The 17,531-nt window shown below is 39.5% G+C and overlaps 1 long non-coding RNA gene across 1 annotated transcript in view; it reads left to right on the plus strand.

The window, feature by feature from the left end:
* Positions 1-12,222, plus strand: part of LOC132377509 (uncharacterized) — a 35,638-nt gene extending 23,416 nt beyond the window's left edge. The window contains exon 3 of the long non-coding RNA XR_009506662.1: positions 12,206-12,222. This is a non-coding gene — a long non-coding RNA (uncharacterized LOC132377509). The remainder of the gene's footprint in view (positions 1-12,205) is intronic.
* The last annotated feature ends 5,309 nt before the right edge of the window (positions 12,223-17,531 follow it).

Here is a 17,531-nt window from a genome sequence, read left to right on the forward strand (position 1 = left end):
AGAATTTACAGAGAATGGTCCGAAAAGCAAAATAAAAACACCCAGTGAGCATGATAAGAAAATGCCTTGTTGATGAAAGAGATCAGAGGAGAATGGCCAGACTGGTTCAAACTGACAGGAAGGTGGCAGTAACTCAAAAAACCGCATGTTGCAACATTGGTGTGCAAAAGAACATCTCTGAAAGCACACTCTTCGAATGTTGAAGTGGATGAGTTACAGCAGCAGTAGACTACAAACATACACTCAGTGGCCATTTTAGTAGGTACAGGAGGCATTTAATAAAGTGGCCGCTGAGTGTGTATCCTGTTGTAACCTTAGGCAACCTTCTTTTCTGCAATGAAGTCCTGTGACCTTTGATAAAGTCCTTTGAGAAGTTGCTGATGAAACATATCAACTCCTGCCTGAGAAGGATCTTCTCCAGTTCGCCTACCGGAACAACAGGTCCACAGCAGATGCCATTTCACCGGTTCTTCACTCAACCCGGGAACACCTGGACAGCAAAGGTGCATACAATAGAATGCTCCTTATTGATTACAGCTCAGCATTCAACACTATCATCTCCTCAAAAATAGTCAATAAACCTCAAGAGCTTGGCCTCAATACCTCTTTGTGCAATTGGATCTTCGATTTCCTTACTTGCAGATCCCAGTCAATTCAGACTGGCAACAACATCTCCTCCACAACCTCTATCAGCTCAGGTGCGCCTAAGCTGTGTGCTTAGCCCTCTGCTCAACTCGCTTTATAGTTATGACTGGAAAGCTAAGCACAACTCCAATGCCATACTTAAATTTTCCTGACAACCCCAGTGCTGTTGGCCAAATCAAAGATACGAGTGATGATTGATAAGTTTGTGGTCTAAGGTAGAAGGAGTCAGTTTTAGAAAACCTGGCACATTTATTTTTCAACATAGTCTCCTCCTACAAGTACACACTTAGACCAGCGGTCGTGGAGCAAACGGATCCCTTCTTTGTAGAAGTGATCCACAGCGGGGTGATTGATAAGTTTGTGGCCCAGAGTGGAAGGAGATGAGTTATACAGCTCTCATTACATGCACATGCAGCTCAACTCTTTAAGTGAAAATGCAGGAAGTTTGAAGTTAATAACTCATCTCCTTCTACCTTAGGCCATGAAATCAATCACCCTATGCTGTGGACCACTTCTGGAGGTCCAAGGCGCCAACTTCTACAAAGAAGGGATCCATATGCTCCATGACCGCTGGACTAAGTGTGTAACTGTAGGAAAAATAAATGAGCTAGGTTTTCTAAAATTGATTTCTTCTACCTTAGGCCACGAACTTATCATTCACCTCTTATAGTGACGAACCAGCATGTAAGAAGGAGCTGGAAAATCTGGCTGAGTGGTTTTACAATAACAATCACTCACTCAATGTCAGCAAGACCAAGGAAATGATTATGAACTTCAGGAAGATCAGAGGAGGAGAAGGTTAGCAACTTAGTTATAATTTCCTGGCTCCAGCATGTCGGTGCAATTACAAAGAAAGCATAGCATCACCTCTGCTTCCTCAGACATTTGCAAACTTCAAATGTAAAATCCTATAAAAAGTGGTGGATATGGCCCAGTCCATCATGGCTAAAGCCCTCCCCACCACTGAGAACATCTACAGAGCACTGCCCCAGGAAAGCAGCATCCATTGTCAGACACCCCCGCCATACAGATCACGCTCTCTTCTCGCTGCTGCCTTCAGGAAGAAGGTACAGGAGCCTCAGGACCCACACCACCAGGTTCAGGAACAATTATTACCCTTCAACCGTCAGGCTCTTGAACCAGCGGGAGTAACTTCACTCGGCTCATCACTGAACTGTTCCTACAGCCTATGGACTCACTTTCAAGGAATTCTCATCTCTTGTTATCAATATTTATTGCTTTATTATTTTTTTCTCTTTCTTATTGTTGTCCTTTGCACATTGATTATTTGTCCGTCCTGTTGGGTGTCATCTTTCATTGATTCTATTGTGTTTCTTGAATTTACTATCTATGCCCGCAAGAAAACAAATCCCAGAGTTGTATATCAAATGCGAGGAAATCTGCAGATGCTGGAAATTCAAGCAATACACACAAAATGCTGGTGGAACACAGCAGAACACCAAGAGAGATCTCTTACTATCTTTCCTTTCAGTTAGTCCTGATGAAGGGTCTTGGCCTGAAACGTCAACAGCGCTTCTCCCTATCGATGCTGCCTGGCCTGCTGCGTTCCACCAGCATTTGGTGTGTGTTGCCAGACTTGTATATGGTGACATATGTACTTTGATAATAAATTTACTTTTAACTTTTGAATCTTCTTCCACTGCACCACCAATTTTGGTGTCATCAGCAAATGCTGTTCAAAAACCATAGTTCGGAGTTAATATAGTATATTATAGTATAATTGAATGATAGTTGATAATGGTATTTAAATTGACTATGTCTGTGGTTTATTAGACCTTAAAGTAGTCAAAAAATATGAATTCTCAGAAATAATAGGAATGTGTCCAAGCAGAATAAACACACACCAGTAGCTTTTGTATTTATCTAATACATAATGTCATTAATTTATGGAACTGTAAACCTATCAATTATTTGACAAGTTGCTAAAAATGAGTTCATGTTCCTGCAGCTGCTAATATACTTAGTTAAACCTTTGTCTCATTAATGGGCTCTACAAGTAATGGATAAACTCCTCCAGAGGGAATTGATAGTGCCTCAAATAAAACAGATAACAAGTATTAAAATGCCCTCTGTTCTTATTATAGCACCATAAAATGTCACGTAGATGAAATCCTATTCAAGTTGACAATAAAATTGAAATCAATCTCAAACCAAATGCTCAAGGCTGAAGTGTTCATTGAATCAAAATAAAGAGCTGATGGCTTGCATATTGTTGCAATGTATTCCATATTCACTGTTATTTTTCCAACCATGGTTGAGAATTTTATAAACATGCCAGCTGTACATTCAGTATGTTAAAGCAGACATTATTAATTGTCCATTACATTTTAATGCATCTGACTTAATGATTCATTTTTTAAAACTCTATTTCATTGACTATCTATATAGTTCAAAGTTGGTCTGATTTTATCTTGACTTCTTTCTATGCAAGACAGACAGTATACAAAATCTCTGATTTGGAGTTAGGCTATGTGCTTCTTTTCTTTTTAGAGTTTAACTATTACATTTTATCTTACACAACTCACAGCCTGTCCATAAAAATATACATACTTGAAGACTGTAATCATTATAGATCTTCCTCCACATTTCCTCCCTTTTAAGAAAGTTGGCTTGGATTCCTTAACCAAACTAAAAGCAAAATAACATTATCCAAAATGGTTAATTGCAAAGTTAGCTCTATAATTTGTCTATGACAATAACTAATGCGTATGATAAGTCTCTTCAAAATTTGTTGAGAAATACTTTTCTAAAATGTAGCTTATTTAGGACTTACATAAAAATTTATCACATCAGAATTCATAATTACAGAAACTCAGAGAGAAAGGCACAGAGGTTCTATTTAGAACATGTGGCTGAATTAAAAATGTAGAAAACTGGTAACTATCATGGGAGGTACAATTTGAATGGCAGAGACTAGTGTCCTTGAGAATTTTTAAAAGGTGCTTTTAATCCATCAGTTTTTAAAGTACCCAAATTGCCCAGCTAATTTTGCTACTACTTCTAAATGCAAATTTATCAGATTTGCTGAAATTTGTTATCTGGCAGAGCCGGAAAATGTATCTAAACATTTGTTTTAACAAAATCACTTGGCAGGCAATTAAATAATTTTAAGTTAATAGAGATGGTACACTACATGTGCTGAAAGAAGGGAAAATGATTAGTTAGTTGAAGTATCATGAGGAGACCATAATTAATAAAAATATTACATTCAATGCACAGGCAATGTGGAGCAGATTAAACAATCATAACTTGCTGGGTACATTTAGGAAGATTCAAAAGTTATCTTGAAACTTTACTATGGTTTTTAGAGTTGCTGCGCCACATATGGTGGAAAGGTATATATAACACAATTACAAAAATAAATGATCGGTTCTGCTAAAAATGAGGTTGAAGCAAAACTGCAATAGGTTGTGAAATGAATACTGACAAACATGTAACATTCTTACATTATCAAATAGCAGGATAGCAGGAATGTAAATTGGTGTCATGTAAATTGTAAACATGTATTAGAAAGAAAGCTTTTAATTTAGAGAGTTATAGATGTATATAATCCACTGTTAGACCAGCAATGTCAAGAACCTCATGTGCAATCTTTCTGGTATGAGCCCTGTGGACCTATGCAACCTTCCATAGATTGTTGATCTTTCATTTTTCTTGAGCACCTGTATTTGCTAATTGTTAACTCAAATGGAACTGCTAAGCCCTTGTGTTTCTGGTTTAATCTTGTCGAGTTAATTGTGACTGGCACATGTTTGCCACGTTCTATGATTACTTAAAAAGGACTCTCAGTCAGTGCCTCAGCAGAGTCATTGCGTTGGAGTGAATGATTTGTTTCGTGGTGTGGCTCAGTCGTTCCTCTGAGGCTGTGTTGGTTTTTCTATGTCTGACCTCGTTTCTGTTTCTTCATGGGGAATCTGTCGCCCTCCGCTCCTATGGTCCAGCTATAGTCAGCGCTCTCTGTGACTGAGGCCACCTTCCGCTGCTCCCGGGTTGGGTGAGAGCCAGCGACTGCTGTGACAGAGAGCAAGCCTGCCTTTCCTCCGCAATTGGGTCCAGTCCTGCGAGTGCTAACCGTGACACTGTTGTTTTCGCCGTTACCCCTAAACTGCATGCCTCGTCACTTCCTTTTGACTGTTGAGCCCACTTTCTACTCTCACCTCACAATACTACCATCTTTCTACGTTGCTACAGCTACACATGGATATGTGTCTCTCCAGAAAGCCCCACTTCACTTCACAATCTCTGCAGACTCAGGTTGTTCTTTATTCCCATGTGAAATTCATTCATAATAACATAGTAAGAAATAAATCCTTGAGGATCTCTTTGTTTCTGTTTGGAAAGATCTGCATCTTTCCACGTTAAGGGGATAACCCTTTTCATGCCTGATTCAAAATAAAAGATGGCTTTTGAGAAATAGGATTCTTTTTTAAATAGTGTTCACATAATTAACATGTAGAAGTGCTTAAATAATTAACATGACAAGTTGTAACTTTCCACCTTAGCCCTTTACACAGTACAATAGTAAGGAACATTTACCATTCCTGTTCCTCATTATAGGGCTGGTGGTTATCTGGCTGAAATTACTGTATACCCCAGATAGCTAAAAACCACAGATGTCCCAAGCAACACAGCAAATGATATATATTGTGTCATAGCAGTGCTTCTCATGAGATAGAATAAGTCTTCCCATAAGTAGCACACAAATAACATCACCACATTCATCATAACATAACGCAGTAATGGAGTCATGGACAAGACTACATCATTAGTGAATAATGAAGACTGTGAAGATTTATGCTTGAGGTCAATGAAGATATCTTCAATTAATCCTGAAGTGACTATCATGTGCGGTTTGAAATGCATCAATATTTGTTCAAGGTTGATTTATAATGAAGGCTTTTTTTGGATCACCATTAATATAGCAATTTATAACTCTCCACTAGGTGGTGATAGGGTATTCCTTGATAACTTCACTATACCATGCAAACCACCCTTTCAATTGCAGCCACACACACAATGGCATTATAGAACTATCTAATGCTAAGGTATCTACCTGCAATTGAACATTATTATTTAATTACTCTAAGTACGCAGAGCATATTTTAAATTGTTTTTATAAAGTAATGATGAAATTATGTTGATTGTATATTTAATTGTTTGCTTCAGTATTAATCCAATTACAACGTAATGATATAAATATCACTATAGTATCCATGTATAGTTACTTCTTCATTCCAGACTGTAGTATTAAATGACCAATGTCATGCAGGTTAAGACATCAGTAACTTTCTCCAAGGACAGAGGTAGGTAATGAAATACTTGTTAAGTTTGATAAATATTTCTGTGTCACTGGTGTAGTACTATCTTATTAGAATTCATTATTTAATAAATTAAATACACATATGTAATTGGTTATGAAGATTATAATGAAGCAGCTTCCCTCTCACTGTTGCAAAGGAGTGATAGCCCTCTCTCCCTTGTTAGTGAGAGAGAGGGCCTATTGAGATGTCGAGGTGTTAGGATGGACAGTAGTTTTTCATGGACAACAGATCACGGTCTTCGAGGGCTTGCTGTTTCTTGGTGGGTGATGGGGAGGCTGGTGCTTTTTGGTGGAACAAGTGGGGGGGGAAGGTTGACGCTTTGTGTGTTGGGGGGCTTTGGGGGTTCTAACGTTTTTCTGTCATTCATCCTTTAGGTTTTTCTTTTCCTCTCTGTTTCATGGATGTCCACCAAGAATAAGGGTTTCAAGTTGTATACTGTAAACATTTTCTGACATTAAATTGGACCATTGAACATGCCCTTACCTGATTTAATTCATGATCATAACAGATTCAAGTCTGAATGGGTTAAAATGGCAGAGAAATGAAGTCCACCTGCATGTAATTAATGTTCTGTGCCATTGTTGTGTATGATTTTGCAACCCCGCTGCAGAAATAAGAGAACATTGCCTGCATTTATTGTATTATCATTTGCAAACTGCTGCATTTTTCTGAAGCATCACATGCCTGTAAGGTCAAAAGCATTCAGGTGCTCAAATAACTGTTTATCTGTTAGGTTATCAAATGTCAACGTGCAAAAGAAAATGAAAAAACATAAAGTGATGGGCAATAAATGATAAACAACATAACCTGCAATCAACTTTATTCTGTGTTCAGTTATCTGCAAAATATCAGCTCCTAAAAAAGTTGCTTGTAGGCCACATAACTTCTTCACTTTGCACCTGACTCCCACCTTTGCTTACACTCAGGTCTGTGAACATGGCTGAAAAGAAGTGATGTCCATCTAGAACGCAAAGGTTTGATAGAATATGCTTCATTTGGCCTGATGGGTACAAACTCCAACAATTGTCAAGAAGCTTGATGTCATCTCAAATTAGAGAACTGAATCCACCATCTTGAAAATTACGCCCTCCCCTACCAGCAAATGTGATTCAGTGTGCTTTCTTTATACCAGGGGTCCCCGGTTTTTTATGCCATGGACCAATACCAATAAGCAAGGGGTCCGTAGACCCCAGGTTGGGAACCCTTGCTCTATACAATGGAATGCAGACACTTGAACGGAACCCTTACTTCAATCTGCCCCATCCCTTCTCCCTTCCCCCCAACGTGAATCTGCAACCCCTACCCACAGGACAATGACAGAAGATAGATGGGAATACACACCTTCAAAGATTCCTGTGTGGTATACTAACATGTTGACATGGAAGTTCCATGCTTGGAATCCAGAAGACGCTGTAGGTCATCAAGAGCGGAATCCTCACTTCCCTGTGGCAGCCTCTCACCCCATCCCCTCCATCCCAACCCCTTAGTATCAAAGTAGGGAATGAGCCCTGCCTTAATGAGGTGTGCAGCAGAGCTAGCGAGCTGAAACAGCAAAACTGACATGGTGCCAACTTAGTGACACTGCAGTCTAGAAATGCTAAAAAGCAGAAGGTGCAAGCCATAGAGAGAGATAACATTTCCAGAGCCAATATCATACTGAAGCTCTTCAGTCCTGCTGTATCCTTTCAAAAATCTGGTGAACACTTAAACTTATAGATGAAGGAATTTTCATGGACCTCCCACTGAAATTGTACCAGCTTAAACTTTTGCAACCTCATGCAGATTTTGTTTCAGTAATAAAAAGTGGCATTCGGGAGGAGTGGGAAATTTCAGGTAATTTCCATTTTATGAACTGATTGAGACAATTTAAATGTATTTAATAATTTTAAGTTGTTTATGTACTTTTATTAATTTCTTACTGCTTTCAATAATTTAGTAAATGTCAGTATTATGTTTAATTTTAATAGTTTTTTGAATGTTTACAACTGTTTGTCATTGTCAGAGACAGTCAGAAACTTTCAAAGTACTTACAGCTGGTTAACTTTGGGGACTGAACTTCACTGGCCGTTATTAAAAATTTCTGTAGGATTGACAACCAGAAATAACTTCACTAATAAAGTTAGTTGAGGAGGTTCTCAGCAGGGTATACATTTAAGATACAGGCAGGTTTGGAGAGCAGTGGAACAGTGAGGAATGGAACATTCCAAGGAAATTCTGGGGAAAGATTTATGCGAGTATGCAACTAGTGTAGCTAAATTTCTATCCTTTGTTATTCTAACTCTTTAAACACCAACACATTTAGATTTTAGAGATTGATGCAAATTAACTTTTAATATTTCATGGACCTCCAAAGTTTCTAAAGTTTCATCATTTATATAATGCATAGAAATATCTTATGATTTAGACAGGACTTAAGTTTCAGGTGGCATACAGTAGTGTATAAATACGAAAATAAATGAAAAATAACTGTAGAGCTGGATTAAAAGGGAGGAGAAATTTTGCAACAACTATTAAAATATGTCAATAATACAAATCTGAAATCTTGAGTGCAGCACAGCTGTTAATGCTAGAATCAATAATCCCACCTTCTAATGTAGATGGGTGTAGAAATGTGCCATTCATTGTGAATGCTAATCATAATTTGTGGCTGTATGTTGTTCTGACTTCAGACGGAGTACAATACATAACCAGTATCTGGTTTAGTGCTTAATGCTCATAACCAAGGACAGCTTTCCAGCTCCGCACTTTCTAAAACATTACTGGGATTAGTGAGTGGGTTTCACAGGAACTATTAAAATATGGAGACATGCTTTACCAAACCTCCAGAGATTGAGGATATTGTGGATTGTCTACTATTTTTCAATTCCATAACTTGAAGCTACCAAAAAGTGCACACTAAGTACTGGAGGCTCAAAAAATACTTAGTGATTACCAATATGAGCAGAAAAAAACGAATGTTGAAGGCATATGGGCTTACACTGAAAATGTTATTCAATGAGGGATAATTTAAAATTATATTTTACCAAACATCCTGAAATGTCAACCAGTGGGTATCAGGGATTAATTTCACAGTCTAACAGGCTGGAATGAAAGTAAAAGAAATCGGAAATATAAAAGGTTGGAATGGATGGTATTTTTCAACTGGGCAATTGTAAGTACTTTTGTATAAAAGTTATTAATTTCTAATTTCATATCATGTTCTCCGCATCCAATGAGTTCTCTGCAACTATCTCCAAAGAGATCCCACCGTCAACATACCTTTACCTCTCCACCTCTCTCCACTTCTACAGGGATTGCTCCTTCTGTGATTCCCTTGTCCATTGGTCCTTCCCCACTCATCTCGCTCCCGGCTCTTCTCCCTGCAAGCAGCCAAAGTGCTACACCTGCCCATATGCTTCCTCCCTCACTTCCACTCAGTCATTCCAGGTGAGGCAACACTTCACCTGTGAATCTGCTGGGGTTGTCTATTGTGTCCGCTGCCCCTGATGTGGCCTCCTCTACACTGGTGAGGCTCGTCGTTGAGCACCTCCACTCTACCTGCCATTAACAGAGCTTCTCAGTGGCCAAACATTTTAATTCCAATTCCCATTCCCATTCACGTCGGTCCATGGCCTCCTCTTGTCCCATGATGAGGCCATCCTCAGGGGGAAGGAACACCTTATATTCTGTCTGGGTAGTCTCCAATCTGATTACATGAATTATGATTCTTCTTCCAGTACTTTTTTTTCTCACCCCTCCTTCTACTCCCCACTCTTGCCTCTTACCTCTTCTCACCTGCCTATCACTTCCTCTGGGTCCCCTCCTCCTTCCTTTCTCCCTATGGTCCACTCCCCTGTCCTATCAGATTCCTTCCACTCCAGCCCTTTACCCACCTGCCTTTGCCTATCACCTTTTAGCTATCCTCGTTCACCTCCCCCCACCTTTTTATTCTGGCATCTTCCCCGTTCCTTTCCAGTCCTGAAGAAGGGTCTCGGTCTGAAATGGCAACTGTTTATTCATTTCCATTTGATGCTGCTTGACCTGCTGAGTTCCTCTGGCATTTTGTGCATGTTACTTCACAACCATACTCTGCTTATCAGTAGCATTTTACATCTAGGTTGTGAAATTGTGTATCATTTTAACAAAAAAGCGATTGTTTCTAATGACTGTTTTGTAGATAGCATAATCACAGCAGGAAAATATTCTAAACTCAAAAATAAAGTAATCATAACAGAGTTTTTCTTTATTTATTTGTTCTTTAAATATGTTTTAGCCTCTATGCTCTTCTCGTAAATGCCCAGCCTTCACAGATACAGTTTGTAAGTGTATGCACTTCCATGCTTACCATCATCTGTGTCGAGTGCTCTCATTTAAGTAAGCCGTGTTCTTATTCAAAGTGAGTGCTTAACTGACTAAGTAGAACAGTTATATGAAATCCTTCATGATCACTGGGTTTTCCCGGTTTTATGAGCTGCCCCTAGATGGCATGGTTGCAGGGTATGATGCCGGCTCACAATTTTCACCTGCTCCAACTCAGTTAATGTACCATTGCTTCCGGAGATACCGGAAGCTACTCAGGACATTGCCCTTCAGACAACTCACTTCTTTGTATTGAATTCCAGTCACTCAAATATGTCTCCAATAACAAGAAGCTTCATCACCATGAAGTTAACACTGTTTACCTGGCTTTTCAGCATGGTGTCCGCTTACTCTATACATACAAAGAGTAAGTTAATGGAAGTTGCTGAACTTAACAATTACTATCAATTTTTTAATTTGTTTATGTAAAATGAAAATAGCTTAAAATGAACCTACTGTTTTACAAATTTTTAAAATTATTATTAACTTTTTAATTTTTAACTATATAATGTCTTTGAAATATTTGTAAGTGTCTCCACTGATGCGCTACTCCACATCGTGAACTTGTAGCAGCATTGAGGCCAACAGCTTGTTGGAAATGCAGTAGGTGTAAGGCAGGATATCCTGTGGAAGGCTTTTATGAGGTGTGCGCCAATTTGAGCATAGTCCAAACTAATATCATATTCACTTTCTGTACTGTGCTCATATCTAACCTCTGTTTTAGGAATAACCGCTTGTTTTGAAAATAAAATGCAATATGCATCCTGAAACGGATTAGAATGAGGAATCAACTCAACCAGCCAAAGGCTCCGGCCTCAAATTTTACCTTTTGTGTCTGCCAACAACTGTTGAAAATCAAGCTTCATTCTGGTCTGATGTCAAAACATACTGTACATGTCATGGATAGTACTGTACCTGTTCTCAATTCCTTTGAGGGCAATCTATATACAAAAACAGTTGTGATTGTTTACTCTAATGCTCGTCACTTTAGAGGAAAAGTACAGGCATTATTCTCTCAAGCTCTGTAGAAATGGTTTTATTAACCATCATCTTTCCTGTGCTATAATTAATGGATACCTGTACCTAGGTTCATTAGCTGGCCCTAAAATGTATGTATGAATAATTTCTGACTGATGTCATTATTCCCCATTATTTAGCAACACAGACAATGTGAGAGTAAACATTGTACATTCTTGATTTGACACTTCTGAACTGTTTTTTTAATGTTTGAAAATACTGTTGTTCCTCGATGCAAAGAAGTTTAACAGTCAATCCTCAATTCTCCAAGATGACAAGAACTGAATTCATCAAGCTGTCCAATATAACACTGTGGCATGTTTTAAACAGACGTCAACATCTTGAACACATTGCATACTTTTTTAGAATAGTATATCTACATAGTACTACAACATGAATGCATATTTTCCATATCTAACTATATAATGATTTAGTTTCTGAAACTTACAGCTAAGTTAATGCAGGATTGTAGTTTCGGGTTAATATATGATATTGTATCTCAAGTCAGTGAACTTCTTCACCCTAGCTTCATTCCTGCTTTATCATGGTTGATGAAGGCATGTTGAAAGTTGACACAAGGCAGTGATTGTTATCATGGCTATTCAGGAGATTAACTTTTGACTTGAAGAATGCTCATCAGTGACAAGATCTTGATCACCGCCAGAAAACTGGATCACTGCTAAAACCTTTCGACTTTCTCCCCCTCCTCTACCTGGCTCCATGTGCCCATCATCTCCACCTATCACCAACCGGACCCAGTCTCATCTGTCCGGTTTACCTCTACGCTGGCTCAATTCTCTCCATGCATGCTGGCTGATTTGGGGTCTTGACCTGAAACATGTGCCATCTTTTTGTCTATACAGATGCTGTTTGACTCAACTAGTTCTCCAACAATTTGGTGATTTGTGCACCAGTTGAAGTGAGCTGACACAAATTGAAATGTGCAAGCACTCTTTAAATGGAGGTGCCCATTTTGGATATGTTGAGGGAATCATGTGTGGAATAACGTGAATGCAACTGTTCTGTATTGAACACGCTGGATGACAAAGTGGAGAAGAGAAGAAGACCAAGATAGCCTTGCAAATTCATCTCAAGTGGAAAAGATCTTAGCCTACACTCAGTGGCTGCTTTTTTAGGTACCACTGAATGAATGTTCTTGGTCTTCTGCTGCTATAGCCCATCCACTTCAAGGTTTGGAGTATTGTACATTCCACACACTACTGTTAAAACCTGTGGTTATTTGAGTTATTTGGATCAGTATGGCTGTACTCTTCTGACCTCTCTCAATAACAAGGCATTTTCACTCACCAAATTGCCACTCACTGGATGTTTTTCATTTTTTACACCATTCTCGGTAAGTTCTAGAGACTGTTGTGTGTGTATATCCCAGGAGATCAGCAGTGTCTGAGATACTCAAACCACCCCGTCTGCCACCAACACCTATTCCATGATCAAAGTCATTTAAATCATATATCTTCCCCATTCTGATGTTTGGTTTGAACAACAACTGAACTTCTTAGCTATGTCTGCATACTTTTATACATTGAGTTGTTGTCACATGATTTGCTGATTATATATTTGCATTAATATTCAGGTGTACAGGTGTACCTAATAAAATGACCATTAAGTGTATGTTTAATGCCATTTCACATTTGATGAAGGCATTGTAGAAAACATCAGGGCCCGAAGTCCAATCTTTTTACCAGTAAATTCACACACTGCCTCAAGCAGTTCACTCCTTTACTCCTCAAACAATATTCCTTATCATGACTGAAGTAACATTCAAAATCCCATAATTTCAGTTCAAGTTCAACTATTATTTAGCCATATATGAATATAGCCAAACAAAACAGTGTACTTTTGGGGCTAAGGTGCAAAACACATTACCAGCAGCACATAGCATCTAGCACATAACACAAATAGCACATATGGTTACAATTTCAAAAAAAAATATAGACATAAAGGAAAAAATAGTCAAAGTCCCTGAGTGTCCAGCTTGTTCTTCCACTGAGCAAACACTGGAGAGCAGCACTGAGTGAGCACAGGAGAGCAAGACTGAGCAAACACTGGAGGGGTCATCCCCCAAACCAGAGCAGATTCCAGCATGCCCACAGAGACCTCTCCCACACGGCCTCAGCGACTGCAACAGGTGACCCCGCTGCCTAGGCCTAGTCCTGAGGCAATGCAGCTCTCCCACCATCGAATCTCACCACTGACCAGCGAAATAGACTTGTAATATTCTATGCTACCGATGTCCCATAGAGTGTTCCAAAGTCTAATAACAAGTTGGGATGAATGCCATTTTCTGGCCAAGTCTATGTGTATGAGAATGAATATAAAAGATCTTCTACTTATCTCTTATCACTATTCACCAGCTGATCTAATTTCCATTGAATAGAAACATAGGAGCAGTTAATATCAGCCATGAATGAATCCTTGGGAAGTTGGATAAGGAATGAAAATCTGGCTGTAGTTGAGCATTAAGCAAAATGTTTTTCCTTAACCATCAAACCCATTTGATTTGGGTGTCAGATATTCTACCAACTCTTTGAAGAGCTTTTCAAGTGAAGTTATCATCTTGCTAGGTTGCAAAACCATTTCTCAATATTAAAAGCAATTTGGGGGAACAGTAAAATGGAAGAAAAGAAGTTGGTAAAAACAATTAAAGAAATAAAACCTCAGATGAGCAGAAGTTCCTGCTACCCTTTTGCTTTCCAATGTTACAATCTGCTATTTGCTCCTTATTGTCTGACAAGAAGTCACATATTGGAACAGAAGCTGAAAATTAAGCAAATCTAGCTAAATGCTTTGAGATTCCACCAAATTAGATTGCAAGAAGATGTTGTTTTAACAAAGATTCAAAGTATTTCATACACAATTATTATATTTATTGTGATTCTTCTGCTGCACAGCAGTTTTGGCTATGTGGCCTGAGTCTTTGTAATAGATTATCCCATCCGCTATTGTGTTTATATAGAAAGGATTGGATTTTCAAAATCAACATTTTATCTTCTGCTAATTAATCTAAATTCCATCTTTTGTAACACTGTAGTGAGATTCCTTCATATGTTATTACAGAAAACATTTGGGATGCCAAGTATATCAGTTATCTTCAAAAGAAACAGAAAGAAGCATTTGTGATTTAAGGGAATTTGTATGATGCTGTATTGTGTTACTCTGTTTGCTTTGTCAATAAATGCTCAGACAAACCCTGTGAGTGCTAGTTAATGTTCATTCCTTTTCAATTATTTTTTCATAAGGGAACTATGGTAATCCCCTAAGGCATTTACTTAAGTTCCACTTAATACTTTACTAATAGTTTTGATGAGTGAATTTACAATGTGTTTTGTTTTGCGAAGCAGAGTGCATATGGCACATAATGAAAAGTTACCATGTACTGAAATGTTGTGTGGAAGAGTTACGTTTCAAATTACAGCAGGAGACAAGGAGTTAACTTCAATTGTTGTGGCAAGCGTTTTATCAGAGGTCAGTACATTAATCACGTTTTGATTTCTGCAGTTTATTAGTGTTTGACTTTACTGTGAGGAGGAAGTTATTAGTTTTCTCCCTCTTCACCTCTAGTTTCCCTCATTCAATGCCGTAATCTTGCTACCCCGCCAGCTCTCTATAGCTGACATTTACGGAGTGGGTGGCCTGCATCTATGACAAGCACTGTGTGTTTTGGAACCACTTGGGGGAATTTGTCAGATGACCCTCTTTAAAAAGCAATAATGAGCATATAATATGACTCATAATCCATTGCTAAACTGAAGGGTCTCTTCATATTTGGAGTTATTTATTAACTGTCTGCAGTTAAGTATGTTTGGCATGTCTCACAGCCTGTGATGGGATTCTTATCAGATTTTTCAGAAAATATTCACAACTAACTGGATGGAATTTAGACTGTCAAAATGCAGTGAAAGTAAACAATTAGTATAACAGATTCTGCACCCACACTGATTTGCAGGGAAGGAGATAATTCTAATAATTACAAAGAAGTGCACATGATTGCTTTGATGAATTAATAAGAGAAAATGGTGCTCAATAGACATTTATTTTAAATCAATAAAATGCTCAATATTTTGAGAGATGCACTGCTTACTCTATTGCACAATTATTAGAATATAGAAAAGAAGGAACAAAATCGGTGTTGAATGCTTTAACAAGCCTGTGCTCACTCGCCACAGCTCCCCTTCACTACTATCTTCCTCCTCATGATAAAGGGCACTTGGATGGTATGGCAACATTTGAAAAGAGATTTTATCGACCAATGTGGATGAAATTCCCAAAGAGCACTGGTAACAAGATCTTTCCAGAAAGCCTATCACAAGTTCAATGAGGCATTAAAATTGGCAGTAAGGCAGCATCTTTCCTCCAGTGGCCCAGACTGAAAGCGCTCGTGCAGGTTGGCTCGGGCTCTGAGTTCTGACGAGAATCTACAGTGGTCCTTAAAGAAAAGGTCAGATGATCTCGTGTTTGTGTCAGAGTGCCTGATCCCAGCCTGATTCATGTGTGGCTAACAAAATCAGTGTCAAAATGAAGTACAACAGGAAGTTATTGCCTGAAATACATCTGAATTTAGAATTTATTTCAATTTTGCATCCATCCCACAACATGAGGGAGTAAAAATCTTTGCGTTATGACTCTGTACAGAGAAGTGAATTTAAAAGTCTGATGGCCTGGTGAAAAAAGCTGTCCCGGAGCCTGTTGGTCCTGGTTTAATGCTGTGGTACCGTTTGCCAGATGGAAGCAGCTGAAACAGTTTATGGTCGGGGTGACTGGTGTCCCGAATAATCTTCCAGGCCTTCTTTCTGCACCTGCTGCTGTAAATGTCCTCAAAGGAGGGAAGTTCACGTCCACAGATGTGCTGGTCAGTCTGTACCACTCTCTGCAGTGCCCAGCGATCAAGGTTGGTGCCGTTCCCGTACCAGGCGGTGATACAGCCAGTCAGGATGCTCTCAATGGGTCCCCTGTAGAAGGTCTTGGGGATTTGGACCCATACCCGGTAAGTGAGGGGGGGCCTGTGGCCCCTCTGACTCTCACAGGACAAGCGGAGGACATGGAACATAGAGGTGTAGTCCAGTGGGCCCTTCTGTGATGACAGAGATCAAGGAGCTCTCTGCCAAAGAGCCGGCAGGATTGGGGGATAGGTACAGCAGAAGCTGGGAGACCCCTGTCCAGATAAGGGATGAGGGATGAGCCTATCTAATAGAGAGATGGGTGCCCTAGGGCGTATATCATCCCAGCACGCGGTCAATAACCCCCTGAGGATGTCGCTCCACATAAGGTTAATAAACCCTTACGGGATTGGGTGGCAGTGGTGGTCATTCAGGTACCCTTCCCTCCTTGTGTGGGATTCATAGCCCTGGGCAGAGAGGAACGGCCCAGAGGCCTTTACCATTGGGCTCTAATTACAGGTTTATACAGGGGCAGCAATAGCCAAATAGAGGTTACGACGGCCGCTCCCCACTTCAATGGAATCGGAATTCAGGGCTGCTGTAAATGCAGCCATCCTGTTGCTGGAAGGGTTGGAGTATGTGGGAGAAGGTACGCGTAGCCAGGTCCGGAAGCTGGATAAGCAGACGAGAGTGGGTGATCCTGTGTGACCCATAAGGAGATCTTTAGATTTTTTAGCACTGCTTGGGACAGGAGTACTGAAGAAACAGGTTGAGGGTGTTCCCACTGTAGGGTAACGTGATTGTGAGAAATGCATTACCACCGATATTGAGATGGGGTTTCACTTTAGGAGGCTGGTCTGATATGATGACATTGTTACGTAAGGATTTTTAGCACAGTTTTGAGTCTCAGTTTTGGAGTTTAATAAAAGGTGTAACAGGTTTCATTAAAGATAAAGCATCTCACTTAGTTTTATTTGTGAAAACCCACATTGGTGACCCCAACCCTCTGGGATGATTCCAGATTTATTGAACGTGTTGGCCAGCACAGTCGCTTTGAAACTGCCGGAGCTTTTTGAACAAAATGCCATATCACTTGGCTTGTACAAGATGAGGCTCAGTTCGCTTTGTGAAAAATCTCAGCTGACACCAAATTCTACTCATCGTTCAGCATCTCCACGGCGGCGGAAGTGGTGAGTCTGCTTGAACCCCGCCTGAACATGATAAATATCAATCACTAAAAACTTACCTTTTACAGACTTCTGTACTGTCGGAGTCTGAGTTCCCTAAACAG

The sequence above is a fragment of the Hypanus sabinus genome, chromosome 18, assembly GCF_030144855.1.
Source record: "Hypanus sabinus isolate sHypSab1 chromosome 18, sHypSab1.hap1, whole genome shotgun sequence".
NCBI lineage: Eukaryota > Metazoa > Chordata > Chondrichthyes > Myliobatiformes > Dasyatidae > Hypanus > Hypanus sabinus.